This window comes from Nomascus leucogenys, chromosome 20 (assembly GCF_006542625.1).
Source record: "Nomascus leucogenys isolate Asia chromosome 20, Asia_NLE_v1, whole genome shotgun sequence".
Lineage (NCBI taxonomy): Eukaryota > Metazoa > Chordata > Mammalia > Primates > Hylobatidae > Nomascus > Nomascus leucogenys.
The window spans coordinates 42081007-42098543 of record NC_044400.1 but is presented as its reverse complement, the minus strand read 5'-3'; the positions used below and the strand labels follow the sequence as shown (position 1 = coordinate 42098543).

Below are 17537 nucleotides of genomic sequence, written 5' to 3'. Positions count from 1 at the left end.
TGTCTGAGAAAGACAGAGAAATAATCCTTGAGAAAAGACTTGTCTCCAACATTTGCAGGACTCAGTAAAAACATAAATGAGGCCCACACACCACATGTTTAAGTATTTAAAAGGTATAAATCAAATGAAGCTACTGTTAAATAAAATATGCTCTAGCCTCCATCATTTACAAATAAACAGTCTTAACAACCTGGAGGCAACACTGGAATTTAGAATTCTTGCATTCCTTGAGGCTTCATGGCAGCGCTCCAAAATGTGTAGAGAGATGGGTTCCATACTCTGGCCAGTCCCACTTCTCTTCCTCCCCTGGCTCCTTCTCTTAAGGTGAGGGTTTTCTCTCACACGTTTGGACACTGCACTGCAGCCTGCAAAACTAAGCTCCATTCACACTTCCTGAGAAGTGCCATTTCTGGGCCATACCTTAGGTCTAAGAGAAAGCACATTGGCAAACGGTCTACTCATGGAAGGATAGACCTGTGGAGGAGGCCAGCATAGGCTCAGGAAGCAGGCTCAAGGCCATTTCTGGGCGGTAGAATTATGGGGTCCTGAGTGTCTCAAGCATAGCCTAAAAGAAAGCACAGCTGCAGGGTGGTCACCAGTCCTTGGTCCCAGATATAACATATGCTTGGGGAAAACCAGAACTAAAGAAGGGCCCGAGTGGGTCCAGTCTACGGTGTCCAGGACACAAGTTCCTCTTGCTTAAGTCTAAGCACTATTCCACAAAAGAAGGAAAGGAGAAAAGTCACTGCGGGATTTGCTCTTTATGTCTTCTGTTTATTATCCTGTAGGTAACAGTGCTTCACTGAAGAAAACCACATGATCAAACAGGCCTAAATGGAAGCAGTGTGGACTTGCTATCTCAAGGATCTGTAAGCTTGCTTGTGCTATATTACGTCTTCTTCTTTCCCTTCCCCACTCTTGTGAAGCTTTTCTTGAGCCCAAGCATTAGATACAAAATCATTCCTTTCCTATCTTCCTAGGGAACACTTTTCATAATTCTGTTTGCCATACATACACCATTGTGCTGCACAGATATTTGCTTTCCTCCATAGACTGTGAAATGATGAGATCGCCCATATGTAAAGTTAATTTTTTTATTACAAATAATGTGTTTATTGTAGAAAAACCAGAACACATAGTTATTTTAATATAAGAAAGCAAAAAAAAATCAAACCACCTCTCTGAGATAACCATTATTAATATTTTAAGCCCTCCCATACTTTTCCCTATGGACTAAAATAAAAAATACATAAATATATATGTATGTACTTTATATATATATGTAGGTATATTATATATATGTATGTATTTTATATATATATATATATATATATATATATATATATATATCCATGTATGTGTATTAGGCAGGGCATAATACTATACATACTATTCTCTAATCTGCTTTATTTTTCACTGAATAGCATGTTATGAGATATACCTAATGTAAATGACAAGTTAATGGGTGCAGCACACCAACATGGCACATGTATACATATGTTACAAACCTGCACATTGTGCACATGTACCCTAGAACTTAAAGTATAATAAAAATAAATAAATAAATAAAATAAAGTTAACTTTTAGTAAACTGGGAATTCTCTTTGTTAACTGAATGTATCACCTATCATATTATGGTGGAATGATTCTATTATTGAAATGTGGTATATGTTACTGCTCTATAGCAATAATTAAAGATAAAAATCCAAGTTATACCTACATCTCCTTACAATTGAAAAAACAATGAAACATTATTTCACATCTGAGTTATATTAGAGTGTAGCTATTACACGAGTCCCAAGTCACATAAAGATTTGGGGGTTGTATTAGCTTCCTAAGCCTGCTGTTACCACAAATTTTCTACAGTTATAAATTACAATAAACTTGGGGTCTTGAAACCATAGAAATGTATTATTGTACAGTTCTGGAGGTCAGAAGTCCAAATTACTCTTAGGGGCTAAAATCAAAGTGCTGACAAGACTAGTTTCTTCCAAACGCTCCACAGGAGAATCTGTTTCCTTTTCTTTGCTAACTTCCAGAGGCCACTTATATTCCTTAGCTCATGATCCCATCTTTCATCTTCAAAGCCAGCTGCAGAGCATCTTCTAATCCCTCTCTCTGACTCTGAACTTCTTGTTTCTTACAAGGACCTATGTGATTATATTGGGCCCACACAGATAATCCAGGATAATATCCCCATCTCAAGATCCTTAACTTGAACCATTTGCAAAGTTCCTTTTGCCATATAAAGTAACATACTATCAGGTTTCCTGGATTAGATCATGGGCATCTTTGGGGGGTTATTATTAAATCTATCCAGGGGGCAATTATTTTTATTCACAAATAAATCAATACTTTATATGAATGGAAAAGTTACTTACACTTTGAGTATGCAATGTAAATGAAAAATGACTAAATAAAATGAAATCATGCAGAACTGTCCCTAACCTTGTGAAGTGAACATACCTTGGAATTAGAGTGCACCAAGTGATAGACAACTGAGACCTATTACTAGGATTTTGCATACAGATTAAAACTGTATATACTTGATCTTGGCCAAGGAAGCTCTGTTTATTTAATTTGGAAATTTTGTGCAAATCATGCGATTAGTCCATGGAAACTAAAACCATTGCAGGTGTGTGTATGTGTGTGTGGTTATGCACACATGCACATACGCATGAAAGGGAGAAAAGATGGCACTTCACAAAGATCCCATGTTACTCACAGTTTACTGTAAAATAACTTCCATCAGATGGTACACTGCAAACAATATCAACTTTTTAATTTGATTGAAACACCATATTAAACTAGGTAATGGAATTAAGTATTGTCACCAAGCAAAATTACATTAATTTTTACATTGAAATTTGTATTTCAACCTATCCTATTGCATGACCACCACATACACCATGGTAAACTAGCAATTACACAGACCTGACTTATATTTTAAAATCACACTCAAAGCCTAAAATTTTTAGTGGATCACTTTGTAATTTCCCTAATATAGTTAGGTGTTCTTTTTTAAGTAAATAAAAACTATTATAATATTTTATATTTGCCTTGTACATCAACATTGAATTTAGCATTGTCTTATAAAGACACACATTATCTAGCTTATACAGATATACATACTGACATAGCCATAAATATAGATGTGTTTTTTTTCCTAAAGCATCACACTTAAATATAAAACTTATCTATAATTGTAAGCCTCAAGATTACCCCAGGCAAACTGCAGAGAAATAAAATTTACCTCTTCTTTCACTGTTCTATGATATGACACTTTATATACACCATCCTTCCTTATAAGACCCTCATTTTTCTAATGGTCCCTAACAACATTATCAAATTAAGCTACTCCAGATTCTACTCTCAAGTCACTTCTACAACCTATTCAAACACAATCAACCACAAAATACAGAAGTAAATCTATTAAATAGCTTGACCAAATGGAGAATGAGTGCATGTTAAAATCAATATTGGCAAGCGAGACTCCGTCTCAAAAAAAAAAAAAAAAATCAATATTGGCGAAGGTTAAGCCCAAAGTAGGTATTTTAATTATATCTAATAAACTGCAAGGTCCTAAGACTAAATCTGAGATGTGATCAAATAATTTTAATTATTAATTTCATATTAATATAATTTTATTATTTAAAATGTGGACAAATTTTAAAAGTTTGACATTATAGTATGTAAACGATAATTTCTTACTACAGAGTTTCCACAGTGCTTCTGTGGTCACCAAATTTCACAACCGAAATCATAAATACAGGTTCACTTCACAGTGAATAAAGAAAATATTTAGGGTGTACATCAATTTGCTCTATCATGTTATTTTCCTCGTATATTTTATATGTTTTATGTCTAGATTGAAGATGATTCATCATGTATCTTTTTATAATTTGGGGGGTTTTCCTCTTATAAAATGTTGAAGTGCAAAGTTCACATTATTTTTCACTCTTGTCCACAAAATGTGAAGACTCTCAAAGTGAAACCTTCCTTTAATTTTTTTTAAATTAGAATTATGAAGTCATGTAATCTATTATTTTACTATTTATTATAATTAAAATGTCATAAACATTTGTGGATTCAAAAAGAATATAATGTCTACCTCAGCTATCTAATTAATACACTCACTCTTAATAGCCCCATTAGATTTCAATATATTTTCATATTTATTTAAATGGAAATTCTTAATATTTCTGTTAATAAAATTAGGAGCATTCACAATTATTGCTCATGGTAGTATTTAACTCATATACTAATGTATACTTCAATATATAAATTCCATGGGAGATTTTCACTCTTAAGTTATATCTAAAATATTTGCCTATTTTTAAAAATGAATGCTTATCTACAATTTACAAAACCTCCTAGAACTAATATATGAACTCAGCAAAACTGTAAAATTAGCACACAAAAGTCACTCGTATATCAACATACAAACAATAAATTTCTGATTAGAAAGCAAAGTGAGAAAACAATTCCATTTAAAATAGCATCAAACATAATAAAATGCTTAGCTATAAAGACACACACAGATTGAAAGTGAAAGGATGAAAAAAGTTATTCCATGCAAACAGGAACCAAAATTAAGCAGGAGTAGCTATACTTAAATAAAGTAGACTTTAAGTCAAAAAGTATAAAAAGAGACAATTATATTGTTTGGTTGTTTGTCCCCTCCAAATGTCATGTCAAAATGGGATTGCCAATGCTGGAGGTGGGGCCTGGTGGGAGGTGATTAGATCATAGAGGCAGATCCCTCATGAATGGCTTCATTTCATCCCCTTAGGCAATGGCTGAGTTCTCACTCTGAGATCTGGTTGTTTAAAAGTGTGTGGTACCTCCCGACTTCTCTATTGCTCCTGTTCTTGCCATGTGATGCACTGGCTTCCCCTTCACCTTTCACCATGATTGGAAGATTCCTGAGGCCCTCACCAGGAGCAAATGCTGGCACCAGGCTTGTCCAGCCTACAGAACCATGAGCCCATTAAACCCATTTTCTTTAATTACCCTGATCCAGGTATTTCTTTCTAGCAACTCAAAAACAGACTAATACAGACAAAGAAGGTCATTGTATAATGATAAAGGGATAAATTCATCAAGAAAATATAATAAATTGCAAATATATAGGTACCCCGAACAGGAGCACTCAGATATATAAGGCAAATAATATTAGTTTTAAATGGAAGAATAGACTCTAATATAATACTATTTGGGAACTACAACACCCCACTCTCCACTCTCCACATTGGACAGATTACCTAGACAGAAAATCAATAAACATCAGATGTGAACTGCACTACAGAGATGACATCAACAAGATGAAGGACAAAAACCATAAGATCATCTCACTAGATAGAGAAAACACATTTGAAAAAAATTAACACCCTTCATGAAAACAGCTCTCAACAAATTAGGCATAGAAGGAGCATACATCAATACAATAAAGGCCATATTGACAAACCCATATTTAACATCATACTGAATGGGGAAAAGCTGAGAGCTTTTCTGTAAGAACTCAAACAAGATGGTTGGGCGTGGTGGCTCACACCTGTAATCTCACTAATTTGGGAGACTGAGGCAGGCAGATTACCTGAGGTCAACAGTTCAAGACCATCTTGGCCAACATGGTAAAACCCCATCTCTAATAAAAATACAAAAAAATTAGCCGGGCATGGTGGTGAGCACCTGTAATCCCAGCTACTCAGAAGGCTGAGGCAGAAGAATCGTTTGAACTCGGGAGGTGGAGGTTGCAGTGAGTTGAGATTGTGCCACTGCATGCCAGCCTGGGCAGCAGGAGTGAAACTCCATTTCAAAAAAAAAAAAAAAAAGAACCCAAGACAAGAATGTTCACTGTTACCACTATTATTCAATATAATACTGAAACTTCTAGCCAGAGCAATTAAACCTAAGAAAGAAAGGAAATCCAAATTGGAAAGAAGAAAGTCAAACTGTCCCTGCTTGCAGATGACATGATCTCATATGTGGAAAAACCTGAAGACTCTACCAAAAAGCTCTTACAACTGATAAATTTAATCATGTTCCAAAATACAAAGTCAACATACAAAAATCAGTAACATTTCTATACATCAACAACAAACTAGCTGACAAAAAAACAAGAAAGCAATCCATTTTATAATAGCTATAAAAAAATACCTAGAATACCTATGAATAAATTAAACCAAGGAGATAAAAGATCTCTGCAAGAAAACCTATAAAACGCTGATTAAAAAAAATGGAAAAAGACACCAAAAAATGAAAAGACATCCCATGCTCATAGATTGGAAGAATTAACATTGTTAAAATGATCATACTACTCAAAGCAATCTACAGATTCAATGCAATCCCTATCAAAATAGCAATGTTATTCTTACAGAAATAGAAAAACAATTTTAAAATCTGTATAAAACCACAAAAGACTCCAAATACCCAAAGCAATCTAGAGCAAAAAGAACAAATCCAGAGGCATCACACCCGACTTGAAAATATACTACAGACCTTTAGTAACCAAACCAGCATGGTACTGGCATAGAAACTGACACATAGACCAATGGAACAGAACAGAGAACTCATAAAAAAAATCATATATTTACAGTCAAGTGATTTTCAACAACAGTGGCAGGAATGTACAATGGGGAAAGGACAGTCCGCCTCTTTAATGATTAATGCTGGGAAAACTGAATAACCATAAACACAATAATAAAACTGGATCCCTACCTCTCACCACAATAAAAAACCAATTCTAAATAGATTAAAGACTTAAATGTAAGACCTGAACTATGAAACTACTGGAAAAAACAGACACACACACAAAGAAAATTCTTCAGGACACTGGTCTGGGCAAAAATTGTATGAATAAGATCTCAAAAGCACAGGCAGCAAAATCAAAAACAGGCAAATAAAATTATATCAAACTAAAAAGCTCTGCATAGCAAAGGAAACAACCAAGAGAGTGAAGATATTACTTGCAGAATGGAAGAAAATATTTGCAAATTTCTTGTAACAAGTAACTAATATCTAGAATATACACAGAATTCAACAGCAAATAACAAATAATTTAAAAATGGGCAAATGATCTAAATAGAGATTTCTCAAAAGAAGACATAAAAATGGCCAAACAAGTATGTTTAAAAAATGCTCAAATTCTAATCATCAGGGAAACGTAAATCAAAACTATAATGAGGTATCTTCTCACTCTGGTTCAATGGCTATTATAAAAAAAAACAAAAAAAAATAACAAATGCTGGTGAGGATAAAGGGAAAAGAGAACTCTTATACATTGTTGGTGGGAATGTAAAGTAGTACAGTCATACAGAAAACAGTAGGGAGTTTCCTCAAAAAACTACAAATACAACTACCATATGATCCAGCAATCCTACTGCTGGGTGTGTGTATTCAGTATGCCTGAGACTTCCACATTCCTACATTTATTAGAGCACTATTCACAATAGCCAAAATACGGAGTCAACTTAAGTGTCTATTGACAGATAAATGCTTTTCAAAAATGTGGTATATACTATTAAGCCATAAAAAAATGAAATCCTGTTATTCGCAGCACAATGGATAAGCCTGGAAAACATTATGTTAAGTGAAATCAGGCACAAAAAGATAAATACCACATGTCCTAATTCATATGTGGAAGCTAAAAAGATTGCTCTCATATAAGTAGAGAGTTGAATAGTGGTTCCTAGAAGCAGAGAAGGGTGTGTATGGGAATAGGAACTGGGAGAGGTTGGTTAATGAATGCACAACTACAATTAGATAGGAGGAACACGTTCTAGTTACAGTGTTCTACAGCATGGTAAGCTGACTATAGTTAACTACAATTTCTTGTATGTTTTCAAATAGCTAGAAGAGAGGATTATGAAAGTTCTCAACACAAAAAAAGGATAAATGTTTGAGATGATGGATATGCTAATTACCTAATTTTATCATTATACATTCTATACATGTATCAAAATGTCACAGGGTATCCACATAAATATGTATTATTATTATGTGTCAATTAAAAATAATAGCAAGAAAATTTTAAAAATATAATAGATGAGAAGAATATAGACCAAAAAAAAAAGAAAATATATAGGAATAAGCTTAACCAAGGAGGTGAAAGACGTATACATTAAAAACTACAAAATTGAAGAAGAGGGGAACAAGAAAAAAAAATGGAAAAACATATTCATGGATTGAAAGATGTAATACTGTTAAAATGTCAGTATTATCAAAAGTGTTATGTAGACACTTCAATGCAATGACTTTCAAAACCCCAGTGACATTTTATTCAGAAAAATTTTAAAAGTTCAGCCTAAAATTCAGATAGAATCTCATGGGACCTAAATAACCAAAATAAATTTTAGGTGTCACATTTCCCAACTTCAAAACCTATTACAGATCTACAGGAATTAAAACAGTGTGATACTGGCATAAAGATAGACATATAGACCAAGGAAATAGAATAGAAAGCCTAGAAATAAACCCTCACTTATACGGTAAAATGATTTTTGAAAAAAGCGCCAACACTATTCAATGGGGAATGAAAAGTGTTTTCAACAAATAATGCTCGGAAAACTGTATATCTATATATAAAAGAGTTTGGACCTTTACCTTATGTCACATATAAAAATTATCTCAAAATGGATCAAAGAACTAAATTTAAAAGCTGAAACTTTAAAACTCTTACAATAAAATCGGGAAAGCTTCATGGCACTGGAGTTAATGATGATTTCATGGATGTGGCAACAAAAGCACATGCAACAACAGAAAAATAGATAAGCCGCATTATTACATCAAAGTTAAATACTTCTTTCTGTGCACCACATGATAAAATAAACAGATGAAAAGACAACCCACAGAATGAGGGAAGTATCTTCAAATCATGTATCTGAAAAGGTGTTACTATCCCAAATTTATATAAAGAACTCCTACCACTAAACAACTATAAAAAAACAACTTGATTAAACAATGTGCACAGTACTTGAATAGACATTTCTCCAAAGAAAATGTATGAATGATTGATAAGCACATGAAAAGATGCTCAGCATCAGTAATCACTAAAAAAAATGCAAATCGAAATGACAATGAGGTACCACTTACACCCATTTAAGTAGTTACTACTTAAAAAGAAAACGGTTGATTTGTGAAGAATGTGGAGAAATTGGAACTCTTGTGCATGTTGTTGGGAAAGTAAAATGGCTCAGTGGCTATGGAAAACAGGATGCTGATTTCTTAAGACATTGAAAATGGAACCAACATATGATATAACAATTCCACTTCTGGGTATATACTCCCAAAATTGAAAGCAGAATTTCTAAGAGATATTTCTACACTCATGTTTAGAGATGCCACACTCACAATAGCCAAGAGGTAGAAGCAACTGAGCATCTATCGACAGACAAATGAATAAAATGTGGCATGTACACAAAAATGAATATTATTCAGCCTAAAAAAGGAAAAAAAAAACTAAGGAGTGCAAGCAACTTTATAGGAAAATATCTAATAATCTAATTTAAAAATGGGTAAAATATCTGAATAGACATTTCCCAAAAGACATACAAATGGAAAACAGGTATATGAAAAGGTAGTCAATATTAATGATCATCAGAGAAATTCAAATTAAAACTACAATGAGAAATCATCTCACACCCGTTAAAATGGCAAATCCAAAAGACAGGCAATAACAAATGCTAGTGAGGATATAAAGAAAAGAGAACCCTCATACACTGTTGGTGGGAATTTAAGTCAGTATAACCACTAGGGAGAACAGTTTGGAAGTTCCTCAAAAAAAACTAAAAAATGAGCTAACATATGATCCAGCAATCCCACTGCTAAGTACATACCCCAAAAAAGGAAATCAGTACATCAAAGAGATATCTGCACTGCTATGTTTAATGCAGCACTATTCATAATAGCCAAGATGTGGCAGCAACCTAAATGTCCATCAACAGATAATGAAACAAGTAAATGTGAGGCAAGAGAAAGAAATAAAGGGCATTCAAATAGAAACAGAGGAAGTCAAATTATCTTTATTTGCAGAGGACATTATCCTATACCTAGAAAATCCCATCATCTCAGCCCAAAAGCTTTTTAAGCTGATAAGCAACTTCAGCAAGTCTCAGGATAAAAAATCAGTGTGCAAAAATCACCAGCATTCCTATACACCAACAGTCAAACTAAAAGCAAAATCATGAACAAACTGTCATTCACAATTGCCACACGAATAAAAAAATACCTAGAACTACAGCTAACTAGGGAAGTGAAAGATCTATACAATGAGAAATAGAAACCACTGCTCAAAGAAATCAGAGATGACACAAACAAATAAAAAAAAAATTCAATGCTCAGGGATACGAAGAACCACCTTTGTTAAAATGTCCATACTGCCCAAAGCAATTTATACATTCAATGCTATTCCCATTAAACTACCACTGCCATTCTTACAGAGCTAGAAAAAAATATGTTAAAATTCATATTGAACCAAAAAAGAGCCTGAATAGCCAAGGCAATCCTAAGCAAAAAGAACAAAGCTGGAGACATCACACTACCTGACTTCAAACTATACTACAGTGCTAGAGTAATCAGAACAACATAGCACTGGTACAAGAACAGACACATAGAACAATGAAACAGAATAAAGAACCCAGAAATAAGACCACATACCTATAACTATTTGATCTTTGACAAACCTGACAAAAACAAGCAATGAGGAAAGGATTCCCTAATCAATAAATGGTGCTGAGATTACTGGCTAGCCATATACAGAAGATTGAAACTGGACTCCTTCCTTATACCATATACAAAAATTAACTCAAGATGGATCAAATACTTAAATGTAAAACCCAAACAAAACTATAAAAATCCTGGAAGACATCCTAGGCAATGTCATTCAGGACATAGGCATAGGCAAAGATTTTATGATGAAGATGCCAAAAGCAATTGCAACAAAAACAAAAATTGACAAATGGAATTGAATGAACTTAAGAGCTGCATGGCAAAAGAAACTTATCCACTGAGTAAAGAGATAGCCTACAGAATGGGAGAAAATTTTCTCAAACTATGCATCTAACAAAGGTCTAATATTCATCATCTAAAAAGAACTTAAACAAATTTACAAAAAAAAATCCACAAAAAAGCGGGCAAAGGACATGAACAGACACTGCAAAAGAAGACATAGAAGACAACAATCATATTTTTAAAAGTTCAACATCACAGATCATTAGAGAAATGCAAATCAAAACCATAATGGAATTCCATCTAACACGAGTCAGAATGGCTATTAAAATGTCAAAAAATAATAGATGCTAGTGAGACTGTGGAGAAAAAGGAATGCTTATACACTGGTGATTGGAGTGTAAATTAGTACAGCCATTGCAGAAGACTGTGACGATTCCTCAAAGACCTAAAGACAGAACTACCATTTGTCCCAGCAATCCCATTACTGGGTATATGCCCAAAGGAATATAAATCATTCTATTATAAAGACACATGCACACGTATGTTCACTGTAGTACTATTTACAACAGCAAAGACATGGAATCAACCTAAATGTCCATCAGTGATAGACTGGATAAAGAAAATGAAGTACATATATACCATGGAATATCATGCAGCTATAAAAAACAATGAGATCATGTCCTTTGCAGGGACATGGATGGAGGTGAAGGTCATTATCCTTAGCAAACTACACAGGAACAGAAAACTGAATACCAGATGTACTCACTTATAAGTGGAAGCTAAATGATGAAAACACACACACACATGGAGGAAAATGACACACAGGGGCCTTTCAGAGGGTGGAGGGTGGGTGGAGGAAGAGGATCAGGAAAAACAACTAATGAGTGCTAGGTTTAATACCTGGGTGATGAAATAATCTGCACAACAAACCCCCATGACACAAGTTTACCTATGTAACAAACCTCCACTTGTACATCTGAACTTAAAATAAGAGTAAAAATAAATAAATAGAACTTAAACTCCCCACCAAAAAAAGAAAATGTGGTACATATATAAAATGGAGTACTATTCAGCCATAAAAATGAATGAAATCCTGTCATTTGCAACTACATGGATGGAAACGGAGGACATTATGGTAAGTGAAATAAGCCAGGCACTGAAAGACAAACTTCACAAGTTCTTACTTATCTGTGGAAGCTAAAAATTAAAACAATTGAACTCACAGTGATAGCCGGCAGCATGATGGTTACTAGAGGCTGGGAAAGGTGGTGAGGATGTTGTAAGGAGGTAAGGATGGTTAATGGGTACAAAAATATCGTTAGACAGAATGAGTAACATCTAGTATTTGACAGCATAACGGAGTGACTATAGTCAATAATAATTTATGTGTACATTTTAAAATAAACAGTATAATTGGGTTGTCTATAACATAAAGACAGGATAAATGCTTGAGGTGATGGAAACCTCATTTACCCTGGTGTGATTATTACACATTGCACACCTGTATCAAAATATCTTATGTACATTGTAAATACACAAACCTGAAAAAAGGAACAAAATTCTGATACATACTACGACATAGTCATAGGACTATGCTATGGGAAATAATTTAGTCACATAAAGATAAATACTGTATGATTCCATTCATCTACAAAGAGTAGTTAAATTCATAGAGACACTAAGCAAAATGGTGGTTGCCAGGAGCTGGGGGTGGGGGTGTGGAATGGGGAATAGTTGTTTAATGAGTATGGAGTTTAAGTTTTGCAAGATGTAAAGAGTTCTGGAGATTGGTTGCACAACAATATAAATGCACTTAAAATTACTGAACTGTATGCTTAAAAATAGTTCAGACGGTAAATTTTATGTGTATTTTTACCACAATTAAATCCTTTTAAAAATACAGTTGGCACGTGAACAACACAGGTTTGAACTATGTAGGTCCACTTATACGTGGATTTTTCTTTTCAATAAAAGTTATACCAATTGGTTTTGATTTGAATTTCCCTGATCATTAGTGATGTTGAGCATTTTTTCATGTTTGTTTGTCATGTGTGTCTTTTTTTGACAATTGTCTGTTCATGTCCTTAGCCTACTTTTTGATGGGATTGTTTGTTTTTATTCCTGCTGATTTGTTTGAGTTCCTTGTAGATTCTGGATATTACTTCTTTGTCAGATGTATAGATTGCGAAGATTTTCTTCAAATCTGTGGGTTGTCTGTTACTCTGCTAATTGTTTATTTTGCTGTGCAGAAGCATTTTAGTTTAATTAAGTCCCATCTATTTATTACTGTTTTTGTTGCATATGCTTTTGGGTTATTGGTCATGAAGTCTTTGCCTAAGCCAATGTCTAGAAGGGTTTTTCCGATGTTATCTTCTAGAACTTTTATGGTTTCAGTTCTTAGATTTAAGACCTTGATCCATCTTGAGTTGATTTTTTTATAAGATGAGAGATGAGGATCCAGTTTCATTCTCCTAAATGTGGCTTGCCAATTATCCCAGCACCATTTGTTAAATAGGGTATCTTTCTCTCGACCACCTTTATGTTTTTGTTTGCTTTGTCGAAGATCAGTTGGCTGTATTTCACCTTATTTCTAAGTTCTCTACACTGTTTCATTGGTCTATGTGCCTATTTTTATATTAATACCAATACCAGGCTGTTCTGGTGACTATGGCCTTATAGTTTAAAGTCAGGTAAAGTGATGCCTCCAGATTTGTTTTTTGCTTAGTCTTGCTTTGCGTATGTGGGCTCTTTTTTTGGTTCCATGTGAATTTTAGGATTGTTTTTTCCTAGTTCTGTGAAGCATAACGCGATACCAACTTATTCCTGCAAGAATGGCTATAATCAATAATTCAAAAAATAACAGATGTTGGCATGGTGAAAAGGAGTTAATGTGGTAAAACTGGCATTGATAATAATATAATAGGCGTTGATGTGGTGAAAAGGAAACAGTTTTACACTGCTGGTGGGAATGTAAACTAGTACAACCACTATGGAAAACAGTGTGGAGATTCCTCAAAGAACTAAAAATAGAAATACCATTTGATCCAGAAATCCCATGACTAGGTATCTACCCAGAGGAAAATAGTCATTATGCAAAAAATATACTTGCACACGACTCAGCCATAAAAAGGAACAAAATAACAGCATTTGCAGCAACCTGGCTGGAACTGGAGACCATTATTCTAAGTGAAGTAACTCAGGAGTGGAAAACCAAACATTGTATGTCCTCACTTGTAAGTGGGAGCTAAGCTATGAAGATGTAATGAATAAGAATGATACATGGACTTTGAGGACTCAGGGGAAAGGGTGGGAGTGGGTGAGGGATAAAAGACAGACTACACATTGGGTACACTGTACAATGCCTGGGTGATGGGTGCAACAAAATCTCAGAAATCACCACTAAATAACTTATTAATGTAACCAAATACGACTTGTTCCCCAAAAACCTATTGAAATTTTTAAAAAGAGTTATATCAATTGTGCCCGCCTCTTCTGTCTCCCATTCTACCTCCTCCACCTCTTCCAACTCTGTCACCCAGGACAGCAAGACAAACCCCTTCTCTTCCTCCTCCTCCGCAGCCTACTCAATGTGAAAACGATGGGGGTGAAGATCTTTATGATAATCTACTTTCACTTAATAGTCAATATTTTCTCTTTCTTATGATTTTCTTGGAAACATTTTCTCTTCTCTAGGCTAATTTATTATAAGGATATAACATATATAATATACATAAAATACATATAACATAAAAACTATGTGTTAATCAACTGTTCATGTTATCAGTAAGACTTCCAGTTAACAGTGGGCTATTTGTAGTTAAGTTTTGGGGGAGTCAAAAAGTTGGGTCGAAGTTTTTGACTGCATGGGGATTGGCACCCCTCACCCTTATATTTTTAAAGGGTCAACTGTAATAAATGAATATTCAGATTAATACCAATGTCATTGTTAGTATCACTGCTATAATGAGTAGACATAAAGTTAATCCACGTGATTCCATACGAGTTCAGATTTGCCAGAAATGACACCGAGTAGCCATTCAGCAAATCAATCTTCTTAAACTTGAGCCTAAGTTAAAGCCAAACATTAGATTTGGTCCAAATTTCACGTCCTATATGAAACTTCAGTACAAGCCTAAAAGAAGACTCTTACAGAGTCTTCTCTGACAGCCAACTGTCAGAATTTCAGAAACAGTAGCAGACAGGTAGAGGACAAACTTTTGGTCAAAGTGGCCCTTTTTGCATTTCTTCAAACCTCACAGATCTTGTTATTTAGACTTATGCTCTTCTCATTAACTCATAAAACTAGGTCTATAGGTTTTTACTTTCCCATAAATACTGAATAAGCCTCTCTTTTCCTTTAAGTTGATACCTAAGAAAGGACATTAAGAATGTAGAAGGAGATAGAATTAGTCCTCTATGTCAACATATCATGACACTCTCTCATGTCTTACAAGTTTTACACAGTGATGTACATGGCCTTCGGTAAAACAAGACATTAAATAAATATTAAATAACACATTGTTGACAATATTTTTCCATATTAATAAAACACAAATTCAGCTTGTGGGTTAAGATTTAAACTGTCATTATATAGTTTCACCTATCATTGAGCCAGATTGTCCATAATAAAGTCTAAACTTATTTAAAAGGTGTAGGTGTGTTTGAAGAAGACTTTGAACTTTGATCCAAATCACCTTGATTTCCCTGCCAATATTCATAAGCATCTAAAGGTTAGAGGCCCTAATAATCTGATTCACTCATAAAAGTACCATAAAAAAAGATGCTTAATAAGTGTTTTTTGATCATGCTAATGATGGGATACTTCTGGAGCTAAAAATAGCAAGGTGAGATAATCCCAAATGGTACATATAACTTCCCCTCTAGGTAGAATAAGGAGAAGAGTAAAAATGATGAAATTGGCTTACATGCAGAGAACAGTCTAGCTTCATCATAATTTCTGTCTTGAACACTGCAATATAAATTTTATTATAAACTATAGCTCTGTATAGCTGAAAAAACATCTATTTTTACTAAACGTCAAAAATATCACCAAATGATATTCATGAGATAAACCTAAATATATCAAATTGTCAGAGAAGACATGGACAAAGAAGTATTTTTCTTCACAGCCTACAAAGCAAGAATAGTCATCACCACTATGTCATTTGAGAAGTGCTGACACTGAATCTCAATTCCTGCAGGAAATGGTAATAACACAAAATGTGGGAAAGTTGCAATACTGTGACAATAGCAGAGTTGTACTCCTTGCATATGTCAGCATTGATTGTAGAGAGTACAGTTCTGTGGCCTTATAGTGGTATTTTTAGCAGCATTATAACAGCAAACTGTAGGTCTGCTGGCTCTTCAAAAGTACGATCAGGTTTCAGTAAAGGAGACATGGTAGGGAAAACAAAAAACTAAAGCTTATTCTGTTCTCCTAAAGTTATAAAGAAAGTTAAAAGAATGCATGTTTGATCTTGAAAATAATATATTCCTAAGAAAATTAGTGTAAAGCATTTAAAAACTACATAACAGTTATTCTCACACTAGTGGGTCTAAATATAGCTAATGAAGAAAAAAAACAGTAAATTTAAATTATGCCAATAACGTTGGTAAATGTATTATATTTCTAAACAGAACAACTATGAAAGTTCACACTGAAAAAAAAACACATGAAAAAGAGGTCTACTACCTACTCACATTATAAGTATTAAATTCTATTATTAAAAATCCAATAAGAAATTCAAATGAGCATTTTTTAAAAACTTTTATGCATTTACAATGGAGTTTATGAATGGTAATTATCAGAATATTTAAGTATCTTATAAATTATTAATATAAACATAAATGATAGTAATAAATGGTTAGGACTATGCTGCCACGAACTAGTTATCCTCACCTCCTCATTAGGCAGTCTCTCAACTATTTAATCAATGAACGTTTACAGAGCATCTCTTATTCTGTAGAAGCTTAGAAATCAAATAAATATAAAGAGCTTATTTTTGCCACTGCACTATATGATTAAAAAATTAAAATATAAAATAAAAGTAAATAGTATTTAGTATGCCTATACTGTGTATATTTACAGCTCTCCAATTACTTCATATTTGATAATCTATGCAGTTTTTGGTAAGAATATAGAATGCAGGAGAATGTAATATAAGCATTCATTCTGTGTGCTTAGTTTACCATTACTGGTTTGCTTTCTCATTAAATCATTAGAAAGTGCTGAAAATAATACTTATTTCAAAATATTGAAAATTCATTCCAAAAACCTAATTATGAGTAGCAAACTCAAATGATTCAGAACAAAAAATATAATCTAGTGATTGCCAAATAACGTGGCAAGCACTAGAAGCTTTCACATCCATCACCTCAGTTAAGGGGAGTTGCTACTATGCCCTTCTACACAGGCAAACAAGTACAGTTTCTAAAAATCAAGTAACTAGCCCAACTTCACAATTCATAGGAGTGGGATTTGAGTACATATCTTCTTTGAGCTTCCAAATCCCATGAACCCAACATAAAACCATAGTAAGTCTCAAAGAAAGCTTAAACTCAGAAAGAAAGAAAAAAAAATACCCTTT

General features: G+C 33.9%; 1 protein-coding gene across 1 annotated transcript in view; it reads right to left on the bottom strand.

The window, feature by feature from the left end:
• The window catches only part of KCTD8 (potassium channel tetramerization domain containing 8), a 284207-nt gene that overhangs the window by 199816 nt on the left and 66854 nt on the right, over positions 1-17537 (bottom strand). The window lies entirely within an intron of this gene.